Below are 14,013 nucleotides of genomic sequence, written 5' to 3' on the forward strand. Positions count from 1 at the left end.
TTACAGGGTAGGATTCCCATGTTTGATATAAATGCCAAATGGTCATAGCTCCTGCCAGGGAAGGACATTTCTGAGCCCTTTTAACAATGAGATAGCCAATATTAATTCACTCACTGTGAACAAACAGGAGTTTGTTACAGGTGAACTGAGAACATCCACGACATCACCAAGAGCCATTTTTTTTCAATCTTCTGAAAATGCCAGCAATCCATCTCCATCAGTCTTGCATCTTCTGAGTGTTACCTACTCCCAGTCCTGGGAGGTTCTCAGGCAAAGGCCGGGTGTGCTCAGCACACATGGTGATACTCAGAACAGCTTGCCTGCCTTACTGCTGCACCCTTTTTCAGGTAATGCAACCCGTGCATCCCAGGGCGATTCAGAACCTGTATGGCAAGTACTTGGGATGGAGCCCGTGGCTCTGCCAGCTCTCGTTCTCAGGGTAACATTTGCTGCTCTTTTTAATTACACAGAAAGTGCTCAGAATGATGTGTGTGTCTGTGATATTTCACAGAATCACAGAATATCCTGAGTTGGAAGGGGCCCACAGGGATCATCAAAGTCCAGCTCCTGGCCCTGCACAGGACATTTCACACAAGCTACCCTAGAGCATTGTTCAAATACTTGTTGAACTCCAGCAGGTTTGGTGCTGTGGCCATTTCCCTGGGGACCCTGAGCCATTTCCTCAAATGCAAATTAATCCTTAAAATATCATCATGAAGTAAGTAATTAGATGTTTGGGCTGGTGAGTTAAAATACATAGGGTTATGTGACTTGCCCTCAAACATCCAAGTCATTAAATAAATGCACTGTCATGATGGAGAGGCTCTACCATGTCTGCATTGGGCACCAGAGATGGGACTCAGGTGGACTCATCTGACCAGGTTCAAGAACACTACCTATCTTCTAGATACCTATCAGGGAAACTATTTTCTGCTATGGCAGCTGAGCCTAGAGGTGTGTAAAAATTGCTATCACCAACTGTCCTGGCAGTGGTGACTAAACTGGGCTGCCATGCCCTCACAGGTGTCAGTGACCAGCAGGGCCAGCCCCTCAGCCTGATTCAGGGACACAGCAAAGGCATGGCTGCTCCACCTGGATCCCTGGAGAAGCCCACTCTGCTGTGCACACTCAAAGCCTTGTAGCACTGAGCCAGTGCCATTCACAGAAAAACCACAGGCTTCTGGGAAAAGGGTGAGGGAAGAGAAGCAGCAGAGCTTCCTTCCATTTATCTTAATAAATGTAGTCAGCTAGGGAGTGGGAAATCTCAATTCAGTTTCATCTTGGCCTGATGGGATGCAGCCCACTCATGACTCAGAAGGCTGCTGTAGCCACCAGGTTATGGCATAATCCAGAGCACTGTGTCTTCCATCCCTCCTCCTGATTTTAATTCCTCTGTCAGAGGAATGGAAAGAGATCTAGCATTACAAGTGATTGGGATGTTGGAGATCCACATTTGGTGGAGCTTCACTGCTTTGGCTGAGGAGGGAGCAGAGGCTCTTGGTTAGGTGTTTCCTCCCACAGGTACTGGGAGCTGCTGTTGGAGGCCCCCAAAGTCCTGCCCTTGGAGTTCAGTGAAATAAGTCATGCAAACAAGTCATGCAGCTGTAGGTTTGCAGTCAGGATATGTAAATGGTAGAGTTTGGCCAGGAACACAAGACTGCTGATTCACAGAGCTGTGGAGCAACCATGCTTGAAGCATAACTTGAGGAAGCAGCAGCTCTGTATTTGTTTGTCTAGATGTCTTCTGATACTGCCCTTGTGATCTGGTGTGGCCCCTGAAAAAAACCAATAAAAGATGATGTACAGTAGGAAAAACATTTTTTAAAGAGGTTGCTAGTTTTGGAGGCAGTAGGAGACTGCATAACTTTTTGATCAGTGTATTTTAGAAAAAAAAAAGGTGTTTATAGCATGACTGGAGGAACTTGCAATGTGGGTTCATCAGTTAAGGACCTAAGCATTCTCAGGATTGTGTAGTTTTGCACCTCTATTGTGCTAGAAATGACATCCTGCTGATGAAAGATGTCAAACCAGCTTAGCTAGACAACAAAGGAAGATTAAACACTGTTCATGAAGGGGCTGCAGTTGTCACACTCACTTTGTCTTAAAATTTGCATGTTCTCTGGATAATCAGGTGGTTTTATCCTATCTCTTCTAGGCTGGAAGTTCTCATTTTTTGGAATCTGATTTTGCCTCATGACTGTGGTGCTGTCCCCTTCTGTATGATGTATATGTGTGCCCATACACCTTTTTTATCATGCCTTGTTCTCATGAGCTCTGTCTGCCCTCTCCCCTGCATTGGTTTGGTTGATGCTTCACCCACATGTGCAGTCAGGAGAGCTCTTCAAAGTCCCTCTGGCTTTTTGAACAGAGGGTGTTTGGCAGAGCTTCTGCAGCCACAAGCTCTACAACCAGTTCTGTCCTGCTCTTTAATCCTACCAGCACCAGTGGAGTGCTCACACTTCTGGTCATATGGTAGTACCAGGGTCATGTTACTGTATTTCATATTTTTTTCACCCTTTAATTGCCAGCTGTAGAAAAGCACAGACAGAGTCCTCCTGACAATGCCAATAACAAGAGCATAACTGGATTTGTTATGGAAAAAAATAAACACCAGACAGAATCACTCTCTCAGTAATTTCCTTCTTGGATATGGATTGTAAGTCCTACATAGGACAGGACTTCCTCATTTTTCCTGAAGAACTTGGACTTCATTAAGAAACTGGAGACACAGGGTGACACAGTTGCTGGAGAACACATCATATGTCCTTGGATGAGTAGACAATAATTATCCCATATCATTTACAAAACCAAATCATAAACAAAGCATAAGTAAAGTTAAAGCTTCCTAGATGCAATCACAGGCTTCTGCATATTTCACAGTGTGTAAATAGAGCTTACCCTTCTGTCCTAGAGAAATTTCCAGCCTCTGAGTCTGCAAGATTTGGCATTCATGCCAATAGCAACATATCCAAAGAATTATGTGGAGAACAAGGCAAGCATGGTGTAGCAATGACTAACAGACATATTTCAGGTGTAATAAGAACACCTTCTTTGCCTAACAAAATCACCACCCTCCAACAAAGCCCTCACTAAAATGGGACCAGGGCTTCCGTGTCCAGAAGGAAATCACATCTAAATGATGCAAGAGATTGGTCATCATCATCATCATCATCATCATCATCATCATGCTGCTGTTGCATGCCATGTCCAGTGAAATCCTGGCAAACAGGACTTCACTCAAGTGTCAGACCCCATTGTTTAACTATAAGACAACTGCCTGCAAGAGTTTTAATGAGGACATGGCAAGATTTTCCTCTGTAATTTAACAAGCTGGTTTCATTTTTGAAACAAGTGCTTGGAAAAGCCACATGTGGGACTCTCAGTGTCTGTTGGGGCACAGCTTTGCAGCTCCCCAGCCAGGTGAGCAGAGCAGCCCTGGTGACACCTGCAGCTGGAATCAGCTGCAGCCCAACCAAGGCTGTGCAAAGCCAAGCAGGGAGGAAGGGCAATGCCCAAGCTGGGAAGGCAAATCAGGGAGGTCAGGGCAGGATCAGGCACCAGGCCAGGCAATTCCAGCCTGGAGGAGACTTCTCACAGCTCTTTTCCCTTCAGTCTTGTCCCAGGTTACAGCTCTGGCCCCAAACCCCTTGGAGCAGGGTTGAAGGGTGTGTTGGTGCTCAAACACCCCTGATGCTGTAAAAACTAAAATGCAATTGTATTTGTTGGGGCATGCAAAATACTTGCAAGAAGACCTCAAACCAGCATAAATTACGAATCTGAAACTCAGATCAGGTTCTGTGTAAGCCTGTCTAAGTTTTATGATCTGTCTCACTGAACCTGAGCCATGCCTTCAGCGAGTCTGGCTTGAGCTGTATATTTTGGCTTAAAGGGTTTGAAAACTGAAGTTTAAAAGGTTTGTGTAAATAGTCATTTATAGCCTTCTGGTTTCAGCAGCTTTTTTGGCCACATACAGTTACTAATATAACTGCACTTTTCACACAGAGGTGGAGGAGCCCTGCATGCAGGAACCTGAGTGGCACTTAAACAAAGACCTTAGAAAATGGCACTTTTTACTGTAAGAGGTATTTCTTACAAGGCATTCTGTGTAGGTTTGCAGCATGGAGTGATCCTCAAATTAAAGGCAGTCACACTGTTCTCCCAAGTGTGTCATTACAAAATAATACCTCTTTGTAATACCCTACCATGAAATGTTTAATTTCCAGTAAAGGTACTGACCAGCGCTGTGATTCTGCAAGGGATTATCTTTATGCATCATGCTCACACATTCCTTTGAAGTCACAGGGAAGGCACTCAGTGCTGGAAGTTGAACATGTTTGAATCTTGACAAGGTCATCAAATGTTTGGAATTAATTTTGAGAAGCCTGTGGGCCTACTGCTAATAGAATTAAGATGCAGCTTCCTTGCTTAGTGTTGAAATACTCCCTGTAAAGATAATAAGTAGATTGAAATATAAAGAAATTATTTAGGTGAACATTGATAGTTTTTTAATAGGCCCCTAAGGCTGTCTTAACTCCAAATAAAGTTGAGAGGAGCCAGAAGTCTTTAACCTCTCTGCAAGCAATCATGTTGTTAGGAAGAATAAACCTCATCAAGTCCTTTTTCTCCCTGTGCTTCTGTGCCAGTAACAGTGAAATAAGGACACTGATTTCCTTTGTAAATCAACCAGTGAAAAGTACCAAAAAAGTTATCAATACAATGAAAAACTGGTTTTGTGAATAGTTTCCATGTACCATTTAAGGTGCGTGATCTTTGGCACTCATGTAGAAAAACATTATTACATTGAATCCACTGATGTTTCCTTATCACAAGCAATTAAAATATAAGGTATAAACTGCCCATACAGTCCTTGAAAAAATAAAATTGATACTTTGAAAAAGCTGTTTTCACATTCTTTCCTGTGTGGTCTAACTACAGTCAAAATGCAGAGCTGGGATCAGAACTTGCTTCCACAAGGGCTCTTCAGCCACATGAATAGGAGGTGAAGAGGAGGAAAAAGAGCATTTCACCTGTAAAATATTCTGTATAAAGAGCAGAGTTGACAGAGGAGTGAAGAGTTTGATTAGGAAAAGTAAAGTCACAGGACAAAATTTACACACCATTGGCACAAGAAGAGGAGGCTGCAAAATGCTTGGCTGGACAAAGCTGAGGAAAAGACACGGAGCTGTGGTTTAATTACTCTGTCTGGGGAAGATTATATAGAGATTAAGGGAGGTGCATGTTTGCAGAGATAACACAGCTTGAGGGACAGCCAGGAGATCAGGGGTTGTTCAGAGGTTCACCACTCATCCAGTGCCTTTCAGCAAGTGAAGCCACAAATGGAGGCACTCGCTGGCCAGGAGGCACTGCCAGCACTCACAGGCTCAAACTGTGCCAGGCCAGAGCAAAAGCACAGCTTACAGCATCTCTCTGAGCATGAAAAATCAAACCTTCATTGTGATTAGGATAATTCTAACCTAAAGATCAGCTTAGACATGCACCTACACTGAGATAGCTCAGATGGATTTGCCCATGCTCTGTGCCCATCAAAAGCTGTGTTCCTGCATCCATGTGGTGCCAAGCTCCAGCAAAAAAAGCCCCTGGGAGCAGAGTATATTGACTTTGAATCAGCACCAGGCTACTGTGATAACACAGCTTTTAGTTGGAATATACCATGGACACTTATGCTGTATAAACATGGCTTGAAAGGTGCTTGTGGTAATGAAAAAAAGCATTACATATTCCCAATTGCTTTTATTTCTTCAGTTATGTTACTGCAGGATCACAGATTCATTTAGGGTATAAAAGACCTCTCAGATCATTGAGCCCAACCTTTGGCCAAACTCCATTTTGTCAACTAAACCATGGCTCCAAGTGCCACATCCAGTTATTTCTTGAACATCTCCAGGGATGGAAAACCCACCATTTTCTCAGGCAGCCCATTCCATGCTTAGCAACCCTTTCTGAGAAGAAATTCCTCCTGATATCAAACTCAAACCTCCCCTGGTGCAGCTTTTACCGAGCATCAGTTTTCTCCAATAAATTTAACTACAATCTTCCTCTTCCCTCAGCAATCCAGGGCCTCTGGGAAAGCTTTGTATTGAAACCAGCTGCTGTAAAAAGCTGGCTGCTGCAGTCAGTGCAGAGGCTTGGATCCAAGCAGGATCACAAATCAGGTCATGGTAACCAAGAGCACACCCTGCTGCAGCAGTGCAGAGCAGCTCCTCGTGTGTTTTTCTCTACCTCCTGCCCAGCTGTGTCCATCTTTGCTGAACATCTGGAGAAAGGAACCAGCTTTACACAGATATTCCAAATTAGAGTCTCTGCTTTCTAAAGCAGGAGCCTTCTCCAGCCTTTTCATCAATAGTTGTGAAGACTTACCTCTAGACTTTCCTCTTTCAGATCTTACCTCCTGTGTGTGTTAAATTAGTTGCAGGATTAGCCCTCTCCAATGTAAAATTTACATGTAAATTCTATGTATTCTACCTGAAAGAGCTGTTGATGCAATTTTCCCCACCACTGAAGGGCACTTGTCAGGAGACATCTCCATGGTCTCTCTCCAGTGAATATATTGTCGCAGACAACTTTTCTGAAAAATCCTTTCCTTAAGATTTTTCCTCCTGAGAAGCTGAGAGGCCTCAGGAACAAAATGTAAACAATGATTATCTGCTGCTGTGGAATGCAACAGGTGCATCTGTGATTGGTCTCATGTGGTTGTTTCTAATTAATGGCCAATCACAGTCAGCTGGCTTGCACAGAGAGCCCCGAGCCACAAACCTTTGTTATCATTCTTTCCTATTCTATTCTTCGCCAGCCTTCTGATGAAATCCTTTCTTCTATTCTTTTAGTGTAGTTTTGGTGTAATATATATCATAAAATAATGAATCAAGCCTTGTGAAACGCGGAGTCAGATCCTCATCTCTTCCCTCATCCAAGAACCCCTGTGAACGCCATCACAATATATGACCATTTTTGTAAGAGAAAACAGGAGTTCAGGAAAGTCTGAAATTAATGAAAAATGCAAATCTTGAGTTCATCTGCCAAATTTCTAGCATCTCTTAGGTCTGCCTCTGCCCAACTCAGCTCCTTTGTGCTTCAAATCAAATACATTCTATTCAACACAGCCAAACTTAACAAAAACTCAGGGGAGAGGGCTGTGAATTTATATTTTTCTATCACTGCTGTGGATTTGTAACCCTCATTTTCCTGCCTGTACTGTGTATAGTTAATGAGCCCCTCGGGGCTTTTTTTTTTGGAGGAAACTTCAGACACTGAGCGCTACTTGGAAAAGTTTCTATCCATAGCCAGATATTTGCAGTGTTTAGGTGTGAGCAAAGATCTGTAATTAAAATGGTTAAATGAAAAAAAAGGAGTAAAACATCTGAGAAGACAAAGCTGGATTTACTTTCCCTGAGAACATGGTGAGGCAATGCTTTACATTAACAAATGCACATCCTAATTCTGTGTTACTAATTGGTTTATGTTAATGAATTACAAAAAGGACTATTATAAAATTTGACACGTGCACTATTTTGCAAAATTCCACAGCTACACAGAAATGTATCTGAGCAGATACCTTATGATACTCAAAATCTGGGAATAAGGCAGCTGTAACACATTCAAAACAAAGCATTAGAAGGACAGGTAAAGGATTAATAGAGATTTCACTGTAAAACTATGGGAATTTAAGAGCTCATTTGCTAAAGGATGCCTTAGCTTTGTTCTCTATTTTCCGCCGGTTTGATGGTTGCACTGGGGAGCAGATTTCCCTCACTTGTAATGACTTTGGAGTACGAGGTACAAACTGTGGGGTGGAAAAGCCACCTAGTGGTTCAGGGACACGGTGCCAGGCAGGAGCAGGCACCCATGAATTCCAAGCAAAGGTTTGCTCTCATGCTGGGACAGCATGCCCTGGCATGTTATAAAGAGAATTTGTTATTATTCATGGAAGTCTGGAATGTGCACTGTGGGTGCATGAAACCCACATGTAAATTAGAGAAATTTTCCAAAGGACAGGACCACGAAACTTTGTTTTGGATCATTGCCTGTTTTATATGTGCTGTGTAGACAATAACATCTAATTAAGAGCTATTTCAGAGAATTAAGAGGATAAATGAGTTTGCCTCATTTTTCTTTCCAACTGTCCAAATAAATGTAGGAGTTGCTATAAGCCCAGATGCCCAGAGCACAAAAAGAGAAGAAAGGTTATACAGACAACACCCATCTGTACTTTTTATTTTAACTTTCATTGTGTCATAGCTTTGAGGCAAGACAAGTCAGTGCATTTGCAGAGTTAAGGACTGGTTATCCATATCTCTGCTCTGGATCCAGTTGTGATTTTTCTGAGAATAATTTCTACATGTGCTGAGGAGAGATGGGACAGCCATCCAATCTGGGGAAACAAATATTCACCCTCTAGCAAAAGGCTGCTGGGTGGGGTTGATCAGGGTTGATGAACATGTCTCAAGCTGTGCCAAAGGAGATACAGGATAGAATTAAGGAGGAAGTTTTTCACAGAAAGAGTGGTCAAGTACTGGAATCATGTGGCCAGGGAGGTGGTGGAGTCACCGTCCCTCAATGTGTTTAAAAAAAGACTGGATGTGGCACTTGGTGCCATGACCTAGTTGAGGTGTTAGAACATGGGTTGGACTCGATGATCTTAAAGGTCTCTTCCAACCTAGAAATTCTGTGATTCTGTGATTCTGTGAAAGGCTGAGAGTGCTGGGGGATGATTACAACAGCTCCATTCCTTCAGGACCCTTCAGCTCAGCACAAGCAGCACAGAGTTATTGCAAGAATGAAGGCATATCTCCCTTTGGCACACCAGTGATTAAACCTGAGCCCGTCTGAAGAGTAATAGAACAGGCAGCATGTTCTTATCTAAGCAGTCAAAATGCAAAGTTAAACCCGTGTGCTGAGGTTTGGGGTTTATAATGCTCAGGTTTTTGCAGCTTTGTGCTCAAAGCGGAGTGTTCTCTCATTTGCAGATCCATCTGTGAGCACACAGAGCAGGAGCTCTGCAGGCACAGGGGATTGATCACACACCTTGCACAGCCAGGCCCCACAGGGTTTTTCAGCTGTTGAGTGGAAGGGGAGAGAGGGGAATGACCCTGCCAGGCTGCAGCTGGGTTAAATAACTGCTGGAAATTGTGGGACTGTACAGCAAACACAACAGAACATTCCTGAGTGCAGCCCCTCTGTAACACCCAGCTGTGAGGATCCAGCAGCCCTTGGTCACTGCCCACCTGAAACATCAGGAAAGGGAATATGGCAAAGCCCTCAGCTAAATAAGGGACAGATAGGAATGAAGGGGGCTGTGAAAATGAAGCCTCTTTAGGTAAGTGAATTTCATCTCCAGAATAGGAGGCTTAACAAGTCAAGCTAGGAAATTAGAGTAATTACCCCTAAATGTTTAATTACATAAATGCATCTGCAAATACATGCCAGACCTGAACTTTCCAGCCTGCAGTAAATGCATGAATGTGCCGATCTGTGCATCAAATAAATCACAGCATTTAGGAATATAAACTGACAGAACTGCATCTGCTGAACTAGAGGAGGAGGGAAGGCATGTAGGAAAATGCCTGCAAGCACCAGCATTGCCCAGTGGAAATGGACCTTGGGAGCCAGGGAGGTCAGTGGGAGTAGAAGGGACATGGACCAAAGCTTGCCACACTGATCCCCATTGAAAGCACAAGATTTTGATTCCCTACCTGAAAGGAAATGAAATTTCCATTCGGGCAGGGAAACAAAATCTTGCAAAATGGAAAACAAAGACTTATAAACACTCTGGAAAGGAGATATGATCTGATGAAATGCAATTGAAAAATCCCAAACAACCCAGAAAATTAGGACATGTAATGACTATAAGAAAATGGTCTGGGAGGAAATGAGGTGCAGCAGTTGCAGGGACATAGACCAAAGCTTACCTATAGATCCCCACTGAAATCACAAAATTTCGTTTCCCTTCCCAAAAGGAAATTTCCTTGTCCCTGCAGTTGATGGCATTCCATGCCTTTTGATGGCTTTCACTTTGGCAAAGATTGATTTTTGATTTTTTTTAAGTATCCATGCCACGTCCCTCATATCTTCCCCTCAAATTTGTGTCTTCCTCCTTGACTTTTTTCACCTGCTTTTGCAACATCTGTCAGGTTAGTTTTGGCACGCTTTGGTCCTTTCACTGCAGATCATTTTCTGCCAGACTACTTTCTTGTAGTCACTAAAACTCCTGACTTTCTTTTTGATTTTCCTTCAATTGCATTTCATTTGATAATACCTCCTTTTCAGAGTGTTTGTAAGCTTTTCTTTTCAGATTTGTGACATTCCATTTCCCTTCCTGAAAGGAAATTGGAATCTTGCAATTTCAATAGGGAAAAATAGAGGAATCTTTGGTGCATGCCCCTGCCCTTGATGGCATGCCATGCCTTTTGATAGCTTTGACTTTGGGAAAGATTTTTTTCTTTTTTTCTTAAAGTATCCATGCCATGTCCCTCGTATCTTCCCCTCCAAGTTGTGTCTTCCTCCTTGACTTTTTCCCCTGCGTTTGCAACATCTGTGAGCTTCGTTTTGGCATGTTCTGGTCCTCTGCAATGCAGCTCATGTCCTCACAGACTGTTTTCTGAAGACACTAAAACGGCCGATTTTCTGGTTTTTTCAGAGTGTTTGTAAGCCTTTCTTTTCGGGCTTGCAAATTTAATTTCATGAAATTTCCTTTCGGGAAGGGAAAAGGAATCTTGTGATTTCAATGGGCACCAATAGAGGAATCTCTGGTGCATGTCCCTGCCCTTGATGGCATGCCATGCCTTTGCATGGCTTTGACTTTGGGAAAGATTTTTCTCAGGTTTTTTTTTTTTTTTTATTATCCATGTCATGTCCCTCATATCTTCCCCTCCAAGTTGTGTCTTCCTCCTTGACTTTTCCCCCTGCTTTTGTAACATCTGTGAGCTTCGTTTTGGCCTCTTTTGGGCCTTTGCACTGCACCTGATATAATCCCGGTCCATTTTCCTTGTAGTCACTAAATTTCCCAAATTTCTTTTTTTTTTTCTCCTCCAATTTCAATTCCTTTGGTGGTATCTCCATTCCAGCGTGTTTGTAAGTCCTTCTTATCTGTTTTGGCCTTCAGCAGGGATCAATTTTGGCAAGCTTTGCTGCATGTGCCTGCACTTAATGGGATATGGCCTGCCTTTTGATGGCTTTGACTTTGGGCAAGATTTTTTCTTTTTTTTTTTTTTTTTTTTTTTTTCTTTTTTTTTTTAAGTATCCATGCCATGTCCCTCATATCTTCCCCTCTAAGTTGTGTCTTCCTCCTTGACTTTTTCCCCTGCTTTTGTAACATCTGTGAGCTAGACCTTGGCAGCTGCACATCAGCCCTTTCTCTGTACAGCCCTTGTACACAGCTGGGAAACGAACCCTTTTTCTTCCATTGCCTTCTGCTTCTTCTGCACTGACTTGTGATTTATGGGTGCACAGTGGGCACCCATAAATAAAGCAAATAAAACACCAAATAAATCAAATATACCACCATTGGTAAATCAGTAAATAAGGAGCACTGCTGCTTCATCACCTTGACTGGAGACTGGAGGAGGTTTCCTGAGTCTCAGCAGTGAGTTCAGACGTCTCTGTGGGTGTTAACAGGAAAGAGTTGTGGCACAGGGAGGCATTGGATCAGTAACATTCAAGGCTACCAGGAAGCTGTGACATGAGCTGGCACACATAATAAGGTGACAGCAGCTTTGCCACCTCCATACCCACATTAGCCAGAGCACAGTGTCGCTGTCCCTGCCCTCCGGTTGGTGCTGGTGTGTCCTGTCTGAGTGTTCCAAAAGAGAAAGTAAATAAGCATGTACGGTGGGTCTGTAATACTGATACTGTCTGGTCAAAGAGGCACTGCTGGGAATTGATTTTCAGTCTCCAGCTCTGGCACTGGAGGCTGGAAGAGAACCCGGCCAGGCAGGCAAGTGCAGCCGTGGTTGCCTGTTCAATGCACATCGCTGTTTCCATGCAAAGTGCCACTGAGCAAACACAGCTCCGTGCTGGCAGGGCTTTCTGTTTGCTCTCTCCAGCTGCAGCTTTGCTTTGTCTCTGAGCAGCTTTGCTGAGATTCAATTTAGGGTCCCAAAAAAGCTTTAACAAAGCTCCAAACTGCAAAGGCAAACAAAAGAGAGAAAAATAAAAAGGTAATGAAACGTAATGAGTAAAATACTGCTCTATGACCACAATAACTTGGGATACTGGGAATTTTGCTTTGACAGAAGCTGCCACAGTGGAAATCACTTCAGAAAAGCACTCCTGCTCCCCAGTGTTTCATCTGTGGTGTGTGGGTGAGAGATTCAGCATCCCTCTGCATCCAAGGCCTGCTATTCCAGCCAAGTCAGGCAGGGAGCCTTGCAGGGCCTGCGAGATTTCTGCAGCAGCTGAAAGGGATACTGTGTGACACAAGACCCTTTATCTGGGGAGCAGCTCTATTGCCTTTTTAATACACTCCCAGAGCAGAAAACGTGAGTCAAGAATTTACCCTGAGATTTAGGCTGAGCACTGCAGTGCTAAACAATAGAGAGTTCCCTATTAGTGTTAGGTTTTAATGAGCAAGCCTAAACTGAGGAATGCTTTAACTCTCTGTGTAACCAACCTCATGGTTTAAGGTCCTGAATACATTTTTACCTTATCAAAAACATGTTTTGATAAGGTCATGTTTTGTAAATTTTCTTTGCAGCCATAAGCATCTCTTCTTTTAAAGGAATTTCTTTGAGTCAATGAAGATTAGACATTCTCTTTTACCTATTGCCTGACAATGTGCCCTGTTTGGTTACAGGTCTTATAATTCAGAACTGGAAAAGCAAAGTTTTCACATATTTCTCATTCATGCTCAAAACTGTGGTTTGTGGGCCTGTGCAGCCCTGCCAATATTGCCTTGCTCCCCATCTGCTTTTGTCTCCATGTTTCCTGTAGGGAAGTTAGCTCTTGGAGGAATTTAACCTGAACAGTCTAAAGGATTTGTCCTGACATGCAATAGCATTTTCCAAACAGAGTGTGTATGGGTAGACCTCATCCACTTTGAGTTTAAAAAGCAAAATAAACCTTAAAAGCACAGCTTCCCTGGTTGTTCAGTCTCTCCCTGGTGGCTCTTGCAGTATCAGGTTTTTCACGTAGTCCATCATGGTCTCTCCCGCCTTCATCTCACAATCTTTTAGTTGTTTCTAAAACAACTGTGAGGCTTATCATTCCCTTCAATATCTTTGTTCTTATCAATCAGGGCTATGAAACTGCCTATTGCCTTTTCAGGTTTCTAGGGAAACACCTCCTCCTTTAACTTCTTTTCTAATCCAACTTGTTGGCAGATTTGTCCTTTAGATGCAGAGGGAGAGGCACAGACTACAGACATAAAAATTCTGATTTCTCTTGTTTCCATAGGCGTTGCCAGATGTGATTGTGGAGCAGCAATATCCAGCACAAGCCCCTGCTCAGTGCTTCTGTAAGCAGGCAGCATTGATCGTTGTAAAACAAACCAGAGTTAAGCTGCACAGCAAGATCCCTTCCTTCTGCTGCTTTAACCCTTCCATGTTAAGGCTGCTTTGAGAAGGTTTGACTCTGTAATGCTTAAAAAGACTGAAAAACAAAGCTGACAGCCAGTGCTGGGTATCAGCTCTGCCCCAGAAGCTGGGGGGACACGTAAGCCATTGATGCTGACTTTCAGCCCGTTCATTTCTGGTGCCTTTCCAGCCCTGGTGGTGACTCCTGCTCGCACAAATCCCTCCCAAGGCTCTGCCGGCTGCCCCAGCAACGCGGGCTCCCCGCTAGATGTCAGCGTCCCTCCTGCAAATCACCGCGGCTTAATTACAAGCCTCTAATGAGGCTCCCTCATTTAGCCAGGCTTCCAGCGGGCTGCTGGGGATGCTCCTGTAGCACACACCAAAACGCTTCTGGCATCATTGGGAGGATCTGTCCGCCCATGGGAGCCCACCCCAGTGCCTGGCACTGCCCTCCAAACAGCCACTCTGGGCATCGGAGGTGTTTAAT

The sequence above is a fragment of the Zonotrichia leucophrys genome, chromosome 5 (assembly GCF_028769735.1).
Source record: "Zonotrichia leucophrys gambelii isolate GWCS_2022_RI chromosome 5, RI_Zleu_2.0, whole genome shotgun sequence".
NCBI lineage: Eukaryota > Metazoa > Chordata > Aves > Passeriformes > Passerellidae > Zonotrichia > Zonotrichia leucophrys.